The 10,103-nt window shown below is 38.0% G+C and overlaps 1 pseudogene; it reads right to left on the reverse strand.

Annotated features, from left to right (window-relative positions):
- Positions 1–9,724: 9,724 nt before the first annotated feature.
- On the reverse strand, positions 9,725–9,887 carry LOC122916867 (annotated as a pseudogene).
- Positions 9,888–10,103: the final 216 nt, after the last annotated feature.

Genomic DNA, 10,103 nt, shown 5'->3' on the forward strand with positions numbered 1-10,103 from the left:
TATTTTTTGTTTCCTGTTATATGCATCTGGACCTAACTCTTAAATGATACCCTATCTCAAGGCAAAAATATCAAAAGAACATAAACCATTGCAGGTTCCCTCTCAAGTTTACCCAAATCTCTAGCTTTAATTCTTGTTTTCATATCTGCTTTTCTCCCTAACAGCACCAACATTGTTCAAATTCCCTTCTTCAAAATTGCTTTTAGGGGTACCTGGGTGACTTAGTTAAGTGTCTGACTCTTGATCTCAGCTCAGGTCTTGATCTCAGGGTTGTGAGTGTTTTTTTGTTCTTGGTTTTGTTTGTTTGTTTTTTTTTTTAGATTTTATTTATTTATTTGAGAGAGAGAGAGAAAGTGAGAGAGACAGGGAGAGCATGAGAAGGTTGAGGGTCAGAGGGAGAAGCAGACTCCCTGCCAAGCAGGGAGCCCAACGTGGGACTCGTGGGACTCGATCCTGGAACTCCAGGTTCATTACCTGAGCCAAAGGCAGTTGCTTAACTAACTGAGCCACCCAGGTGCCCAGGGTTGTGAGTTCTTAAAAACAAATTTTTTTTTTTAGTACTTCCAATGCTTTTAGGAAATCCCATCCTCCACCTATACGAGTTGGTCTTATTTATATCAGGATCCATCCTCCTTTCTCAGACCATACATTTTCCCAAGTCTGAATTATTCATTCTTTTTTAAAATATGACTTAAGCAAAAGAGTCTGGGTTGGGTGTGGGTATTCTTTTTTTTTTTTTTTTTTTAAAGATTTTATTTTATTTATTTGACAGAGAGAGATCACAAGCAGGCAAAGAGAGAGAGAGGAGGAAGCAGGCTCCCTGCAGAGCAGAGAGCCCAATGCGGGACTCGATCCCAGGACCCTGAGATCATGACCTGAGCCGAAGGCAGCGGCTTAACCCACTGAGCCACCCAGGCGCCCGGGTATTCTAAGTCTGGTTCCCTTGAGATATTTCCACCTAAATCTTTCTGGTACCAAACACACCCACATCTCCCAAAGTCAGGCATTAATTCTGTGACACAGTACTCTACTAGTAGTATACATAGTCTTTGTAAGGTGAGAAGGAAACTTGACTCTTCTACAATCAACATAGCTTCATACCTGCTCACTATAAAGATAGTATTTTAGGGGCGCCTGTGTGGCTCAGTGGGTTAAGCCTCTGCCTTTGGCTCAGGTCGTGATCTCAGGATCCTGGGCTCAAGCCCTACATCTGGCTCTCTGCTCAGCAGGGAGCTTGCTTCCCCCTCCCTCTATCTGCCTGCCTCTCTGTTGACTTGTCTGTCAAATAAGTAAATAAAATCTTAAAAAAAAAAAAGATAGTACTTTATTTTGTAGAATAATATCAATTCTTTATCTTCAGGCCTTCAAACTGTCCTAAAAGGCATTAAAAAAAACAAGTTAAAACAAAACCCATTCAAAGTTACCTTAAGAATCAGGCCATAATTGAGCCATCTATCTCTTAATGGCCACTACTTTAATACGCAAAGATCAAGCTTTGGAATTACCAAATGTGTCAACTCTGCCAAATTAAATTCTTGTTGGTGTCATCCCACCATCTCCCTCTACTAAATTAAATTCTTGATTAAAGTCTCACACTCCCACTTTTCCAGGAGAAGAGAAGGTATATGAGGACTTATTATCCCCTGATAGAAGTAATCCTCCACCTCCGTGAATGAGGGAGGGGATGGGGAGATTTGCTTTTCCAGTTACCTAAATAGCATATCTTCATAGAGAAGTGTTCCAGATTGTTCTTTTGTTTTGTTTTTCTGCTACTGACCTTTTGTTTGTTTGCCTGTTCAAGGTTGAACATTTGCCTTGTGCACCCTGTGGGATTATCTGCAGTTAAAATATATTGGGGAGGGAGAACAACAGCTCTATTCAGTTGTCTGGCATCCCAGGAACCTTTCTACTGACCTTATAGACTATGATCTGCTTTTTGCACAGGCTAATATTCCAAGAAAAGGCAAATGAAGAAAAAGAAAATATACTCTAAACAATCTATCTGGCTCTTCATTAAACAGTTATGTCCAAAAATTTAGAGAGGGTTTGAATTAGTGGCCAGAGTAAAGGGCTTATTCTAGTTGCAAAATAAAATTTATAATTCCTATTGGTGTATGTCCTCAGATGCCTAAGGAGGGACTATTTGTCCCATGTAAGAGCTTTTGCAATATTGGGACGCCTGGGTGGTTCAGTTGGTTAAGTGGCTGCCTTGGGCTTAGGTCATAATTCCAGGGTCCTGGGATTGAGCCCCCGCATCAGGCTCTCTGCTCAGCGAAGAGCCTGCTTCTCCCTCTCCCTCTGCCTGCTGCTCTTCCCACTTGTGCTCTCTCTCTGTGTGTGTCAAATAAATAAATGAAATCTTCAAAAAAAAAAAAACCTTTTACAATATTATAGGCATCTGTAATGTGTATCAACTTCACATATCTATAAACAAATGGAATATGAAAGCAGGAAAAGTAAATCAAATCAGTATAGTAGACTAACTTCAGTTCAGAGAAGAAGAGTTGTAAATAACAGGTTATGGAGAAGAAGAAAAAAAGGGGAGTTGCCCCTTTTCCTCTGCTACCCTATTCACTGCTATTTCTTTTTTTTTTTTTTTAACATTTTATTTGTATATTTGACAGACAGAGATCACAAGTAGAGAGGCAGGCAGAGAGAGAGAGAGAAGCAGGCTCCCCGCTGAGCGGAGAGCCCGATGCGGTACTCGATCCCAGGACCCCGAGATCATGACCTGAGCCGAAGGCAGCAGCCTAACCCACTGAGCCACCCAGGCGCCCTATTCACTGCTATTTCTTTCCACCTCCCTCCTTCTTTGAAAATGCTGAGGTGAATCACATGTGAGTTGACCAGTTAGGGACAGATAAAGTAAGGGACAATCATGTTAAGAGCTGGTGAAATGAAAATCATTAATGGTTACATAACTTCCAGGGGAGAGGGAACTGTAGGAAAGTGAACAGAAATGAGCCAAAACCAGAGAGGAAAATTTCACGTTTAATGAAACTAGGGAACTGCCGTAATCCTACCACAGACTATGAAGAATACCTTCCAAATTGTACCCAAATTAAGGAAGTGAGATTTATTTATTTTTTTAAGATTTTATTTATTTATTTGACAGAGAGAGATCACAAGTAGGCAGAGAGGCAGGCAGAGAGAGAGGAAGGGAAGCAGGCTCCCTGCTGAGCAGAGAGCCCGATGCGGGACTCGATCCCAGGACCCTGAGGTCATGACCTGAGCCGAAGGCAGTGGCTTAACACACTGAGCCACCCAGGCACCTCAGGAAGTGAGATTTAATAAGCATTTCCTCTAAATAGCAACTCAGTGCCATTTTAAGAAGGTAAATGAGATAGTTATAAAGGTCCAACAGTAGTCTGAAACTTGAAGAAATAAACACTAGGGACATGGATGGACCATGGAAAAATTAAGGCCACCTTAGCATCCATTCTAGATGGCAAGGAAGGTAGAACCAAAGAAGAGAAAATGTAGCATACATTTTGATTTTCCAGAACTCAGTTTCCGGACTTATAACTGAAACTGGAAAGTGAGGGATAGCTGGAAAGTTAACAGTAACAGATCAGTTAACAGACCGATCTGCAACTGTTGATCCAAATAAATTGAGCAGAGTAAATAAACAGTGAACTAGAAGATAAAAATCCTATAACGTTCTAGAGTGAAACTCCCAAACTAAAAAAATCAATCTTAATACCAATAGAATTGAGAACCTAGAAATCAGATTTCTTTTCTTTTCTTTTTTAAGATTTAAAGTAATCTCTATACCCAATGTGGCAGTTCAAACTTACAACCCCAAGGTCAAGAGTTGCATGCTCTTCTGACTGAACCAGCCAGGTGCCCCTTAGATTTGATTTCTAATACTCTACTCTAATAAAAAGAATCAGCATCCCTTGGAGAAATGACCAATTCTTCAACTAGAGTAGGAAATAGATGAGATGAGCCTGGAACATCTTATAGTGCCAGAAAGTTAGGAAGTGCTGAAAAATGAAAACAAAAACCAAAAGACTCCCATTGAAGGAGGTATGTCAAAGGAGCATAGAAGTCAACTGAAAGACCTCCCAATGGCTAAAGCTGGAAAAATCTGGGCAACAAAATAAAGTGGTTGTAACCAAAGTATAAAATAAATATTTGAGTCTTTACTGATATAATTATATGATTGAGTAAATAAATAAATGGGGAAAAAGAACAAAATTTCCTATGTAGAAGAATTCCAAATAGTTTATGTAAATACTGCCCCCTGAAGAAGGTGAATAACTTCCCATTCCTTAAGTACGGGCTGTATACAGTGACATCTAGAGTTCAGTAGGAAAGGAGGGGTGGAATGACTTTACAGCTAAGAAAGCTGACAACGTCTCAGTTAAATGATCAAAGTTAGTATCAATTGTGGTACGTCATGTTGATAATACATGTTCTTTTTTAAAAGATTTTATTTTATTTTATATTTTAAGATTTTATTTATTTGAAAGAGAGAGAGAGAAAAAGAGTGCAGGGAGGGAGAGAAAGGGAGAGAATCCCAATCAGATTGCGCTAAATATGGAGCCTGACGTGGGGCTTGTTCCCACCACCCTAAGATCATGACCTGAGCTGAAACCAGAGTTGGACGCTTAACCAACTGAGCCACCCAGGCACCCCTAAAGATTTTAAGATTTTGTTGTTAAGTAATTTCTACACCCAACTTGGGCCTCGAACTTAGAACTCTGAGATCAAGAGTCACATGCTCCACGACTGAGCCAGTCAGATGCGCCAATAATATGGACCTTTGATATAGCATGGTGAAAATGGCACTTTATCTCTGTGGTCTCTCTCTCAAAAACCTATAACCCTAGTCTAACCATGATAAAAAATAAACAAACCAGAAACACCAGACAAATCCCTGCTGGAGGACATTGACCAAAATACCTGAGCAATACTCCTCAAAACTATCAAGGTCATCAAAAACAAGGAAAGTCTAAGAAACTGTCACAGCCTAGAGGATCCTAATAGAACATGATGACTAAATGTAATGTGTCTTGGATCAAATTCTGAAGCAGAAAAACATTAGGTAAAAACCAAGGAAATCTTAATAAAGTATGGTCTTTAGTTAATAACAATGTATCAGTATTGGTTCCTTAATTATGACTAATCTACCCTCCTATGTAAGATAATAATAGCAAAAACTAGGTGTTGGAACTGTAAGAACTCTGTAATGTCTTCACAGTTTTCTGTAAACTTAAAACTGCTCTAAAAAATAAAGTTTACTTTAAAAGTTTTAAAATCTTAGGGCCTCCTGTAGACAAGTAATAGATTCATAAGGACTCAGGAAACATGATACCTTCTAAAAAGATTATTGAAGGTATAATTCTGCTAATGGAAAGATTAATTAAAAAACTATCAATGAACATCAATTCACATAGATATGAATATTCAGTTTAATGTGACAGTTATAATTCTTAATAGAAATTTTACATAATGTGAAAATGATAATACTTTGACAAAACTGACTATAACGAAAGAGTCATGAAAGTTAGGGTGAGGGCTAATTTGTTCATTTCTCAGAGTGGAGTCAATAAATAACATTTTTGCTTCTGAGGAAGGGAAGCAGGCTCCCTGCCAAGCAGAGAGCCTGATGCAGGGCTCGATCCCAGGACTCTGGGATCATGACGTGAGCCGAAGGCTGAGGCTTTAATCCACTGAGCTACCCTGGCACCCCTAAGTATATTATTTAAAGCTAAAGATAACCACTTGTGGAATTAAAACTAGATCTTCTAATTTACCAGAGAAAGTTGCCATAATTCAGATACTAAAACTGTACCAATCACAAAAGCTCTAAAGCAATTTCATTTATTAAGAGTTCTTAAAACAGTAATAAAAGTATTAACAAATATATTAATGTATTTAAAAATACCTTGACAAAGTATATTTTATTCTGTGAATGCAAGAATGTGTTGACATGAGAAAATTGATGACAACTTTTCATTAAAAGAAAAAAGGAGACGGGTGCCTGGGTGGCTCAGTTAGTTAAGTGTCCAACTCTTGATTTCAGCTTAAGTCATGATCTCAGGGTTGTGAGATCAAGCCCTGCATCACGCTCTGTGCTCAATAGGAAGTCTGCTTGAGATCCTCTCTCTCCCTCAACCTTTGTCCCTCCTCCTTGTTCTCTGTCTCTAAAATAATAAATTTTTAAAAAAGATAAATAAAAAAGAAAAAGCGTATGATAACCTTATGATCGATCATATATTAGCAATCAAGATCTACTTGATACATTAAATTCAGTATCTACCTAATGAATTTTTTATAAAGCTGGAAATAGAAAAGCGCTTTCCTTTTGGTGCTAGTATGCCTTTTACACCAATACTTGCTAAAATTTTTACCAAAGAGAGATAGACTTTTGGCTAAGAGCCAAATAATAGTAACTAGCCAGAATTTAATAACATTTTCTGTTTTCATTGTATCTTTTTTATTTATGATGGCCTCTTATGGCAAGAGATGCTGGCTTTCCATTCATGACAGAGATATAAAATTTTCTTTGAAAAAAATTAAGTAAATAAAGTGAAGTGATTTTAAGAAAAATGTTAAGTAAACAAAAGTAAATATGGTTTATGGACAGAGAAAGAATCATTGAACTGGTATTGAATGACTGAGGTTTGAGAAACTGCTCCAGGCAAATGTTTCTTTTCTTTCTTTCTTTCTTTTTCTTTTTTTTTTTTTTTTAAGATTTTATTTTTAAAGAGAGAGAGAGAGATCACAAGCAGGCGGTGGGGGTGGGGAAGCAGGCTTCCCGCTGAGCAGAGAGCCTGACGGAGGGCTCAATCCCAGGACCCTGAGATCAGGACCTGAGCTGAAGGCAGAGGCTTAACCCACTGAGCCACCAAGGCACACCAAGGAAAATGTTTCTTAAATGGGCCTCTGAATACATGGATGGAAGTCTGAGGGTTTTCTGCAAGAATGTTTCAATTTTTGACATTTGTTGTTTATATATCTAAAATGTTAGGTAATTATACTCTAGATCATGTGGTTAACTATCTTATAACCAAGTTCTGTCATGTAAATTTAGTGTCTACATTTGTACTTACATTTGATTCCTCATCCATTAGTGTCACTTTTAACTGTGTTGGGCTAATGAGAAAAGAACAGAGAGGCTTGGTATGTAGGTGACGAATTTGATTCAGACAGACGACAAATGATATCATGGCATGTTAAAAAATGAAGGTATGTAGAAAGTTATATGATGCAATTGAGTCATTGTCACATAGCCCTCTGTAGCGAAGTTACATCCATTCAAGTATTTAGCTAATATACAAGAGTTTGGTTTTACTAGTTAAGAACATCTGTTTCGAATAGGTGGTGCCCATTTAGTACCAGTAACTAAATATTCTGAGTATCACCTATATCAGAAAACAAGTGAAAGAAAACTTTATAGACACTTACTTGGGTTACTTATGTGAAAAAGGAAAAAAGAAGCAAGAATATAAAGAGGGGCAAGGGCAAAAATCCATTATCAGTTCTCAAGAAATGGATACCTTAAGGGTAAGTTTGAAAACATATATTCTGTGAGCTCAGGTTAGAAGAGAGGAGTTACTAGGAATATTCTACCCATTTGTGTTTAGCAAGAAACACATGCTTTAGGCTAAGGGGTCCAATGCTTGGCATAGGGATTGCAGAAAAATCTCGCCCCTTTACATCAATGATTCTCAAAGCTTGCCTCTTAGGCAAACTTTAGTAGGAATCTGCTAGAAATGCAAATTTTTCGGCCCCATCCCTGAATCAGAAATAATCAATTTCTGTTTAACAAGTCCTCCAAGTGATTCTGATGCATATTAAAGTTTGAGCATTCGTGATCTATACTGATAATTTTAAAATTTTCAGTGATTTAAAATTATCAGTGATTGGTAGTTAGGGGTCATTAAACTACTTCCATTTATTTGTATGTTTGAAATTTTCACAGTAAAAGTTTAAAAAAACCACTCAAGTAGACAGCATATTCATATATTACTTAAAAATAAGAAAATGAAAAATTGAAACTTTAAAAAAAAATAGATCCATATAACTGAGAAATAGTGGATTAGTGCTTCTAAAATTGTGGTGAAGGACCATTTTTCTCAAAAAGCTTCCAATCCTTTGTGGAGTAAGATTTTCATAAAACCATAATAAAATTAACTAAAAATTGAAACAAAAAAAAGACAGAATATTAATCCAATTTTTTTATTATTAGATCCAATAGAAGTAATATTTCTCTGTCAAATTTCTGTGAGTTCTCAGACACTTTTTCTCATTCTGTATTTTTCTTCTTAGGGACTAATAACAGTTTAGAGACCAGGACCATTCCACTGTCCACACTAAATGATAAAATGATAAATAAATGATTCTCAAATTATATTCTCCAGGAATTCTGCCGCTTTGTAAGCCCATAATAGTATTACAAAGTAATAATTATTAATAACTGTAAACATATTGAGTTATTACCATAGGCCAAACATCATTTTAAACCTTCCCAAAAATCTGTAGGTACTACCATTATCCCTTCTTTACAGTTCAAGAAGCTGAAGCATAGAGAGGTTAAGGAACTTATCTGGGTTTATACTTTTAGCAAGTGCTGGTCTATAATGTGTTAGAAACTTAATACACAAGTCAGGAAATGGGAGTTTAGGAGAAGGGGTAATGCAAGAGTGAAGCTGTTGGGCGAGGATTGGGGATAGGTGGCAGTGGTGTCTCCTCTTCACCCCCATACCTGGTGTTGTCTCTTGAAGAGCGACAGACGGCACATTCCAGAATGGGTAGGCTAGTCCTGTACTGCGTCTGTTCGTTGTTTGAGGAGATGTCTATCCAACAGGCAGCTCACTAATTTTGATCTCGAAGCGATCCTGCACATCATTTAGGATCTCTGCATCCTTCTCATCTGACACAAACATGACAGCCACGCCCATGGTACCAAAGTGGCTTGCTTTGACCACATAACGCAGGCAGGTGTTGGAATCCTCAGGCATGCCATTGTTAAAAGCAATGTTCACCAGCTTAATGTCCACACCTCAGCTGAAGTGTTGGTAGCCACAAGAATTCATCACTGAAAAAATCTTTAAACTGCTGGTACTGAGAAAGCTTCTCCTCCTGGAGCATCCCACAGTGGATGGCAATGGCTGGGAAATTTGGCTCTACTAGGAGCTGGGCCAGTGCAATGCAATGCTACCAGACTTCGTGAAGATTTTAAGATTCTAAATGAGGAAATCTGGCTCTAGATCACATGACACACTATTGTTTATTTTATTCAGTAGGCAGAGGTATTCCTCTACTTAACTCAGTGTCCTTTTCCTAGTTATTTGGTAACTAAATTTGGTGAATGGAATTCTTTTTGTGGGAGTCGGGGGGTCTCAGCTTGAATATAAACAGGAACAAATATACTTAAATGTATCTGAAGGAGTATGTTGACCTCTGTTTCAAGAGATCTACTTCTAAGTGGGGCCAAGGAATCTCCTAGTTTAAGAACCCACCTTCAGGGTAGGGAGTCATGTGCTCCAGTTTTGTTTTGTTTTGTTTTGTTTCTAACAGCTCTAAGGCCTCATGTTTATTACCAAACCAACCCACTGGTGCAGAGCTATAGTAACAGAAAAATCTTTCACTGATAAATGGTATCAACTGGCCAGGCAGAAAGGTGTTTACAGGGTGAAGGAATAGAACACATGATCTTCAAGTAGCTTAATTAAATACGTGGTGCTAATTAGGTGTGTCATCAAGTGATGTGGGACTCCTTAGAGACCCAGCTTGGTTCTCCTCCAGTGCCTCCTCTTGGAGTTGTACCTGATTATATTACCAGTTTTCATCCAAATCCACTGGGGAATGGGACGATTCTGCTTTTGTTTCTTGGCCAGGATTTACTAGATACTGAAAGTCTTGTGAGAAGACATGGTTAATTAACAGTGAGTGGCACACAGCAGGATGGCCATGTGCTCCAGTTTTAAGGACAAAATGTCAGTGTTTAGGGGAATGATGACACTTGGAACATTTAGATGATTTAGAATCATTTAGATGATTCTCTAGCCTAGCTCCACAAACTCATGTCTAAATCCTAAAGGATTTTCTGTGAATAGAAATGGAAAGTGCTGTTTTATTAAAAACTTTGA

The sequence above is a fragment of the Neovison vison genome, chromosome 9 (genome assembly GCF_020171115.1).
Source record: "Neovison vison isolate M4711 chromosome 9, ASM_NN_V1, whole genome shotgun sequence".
Classification (NCBI taxonomy): Eukaryota; Metazoa; Chordata; class Mammalia; order Carnivora; family Mustelidae; genus Neogale; species Neogale vison.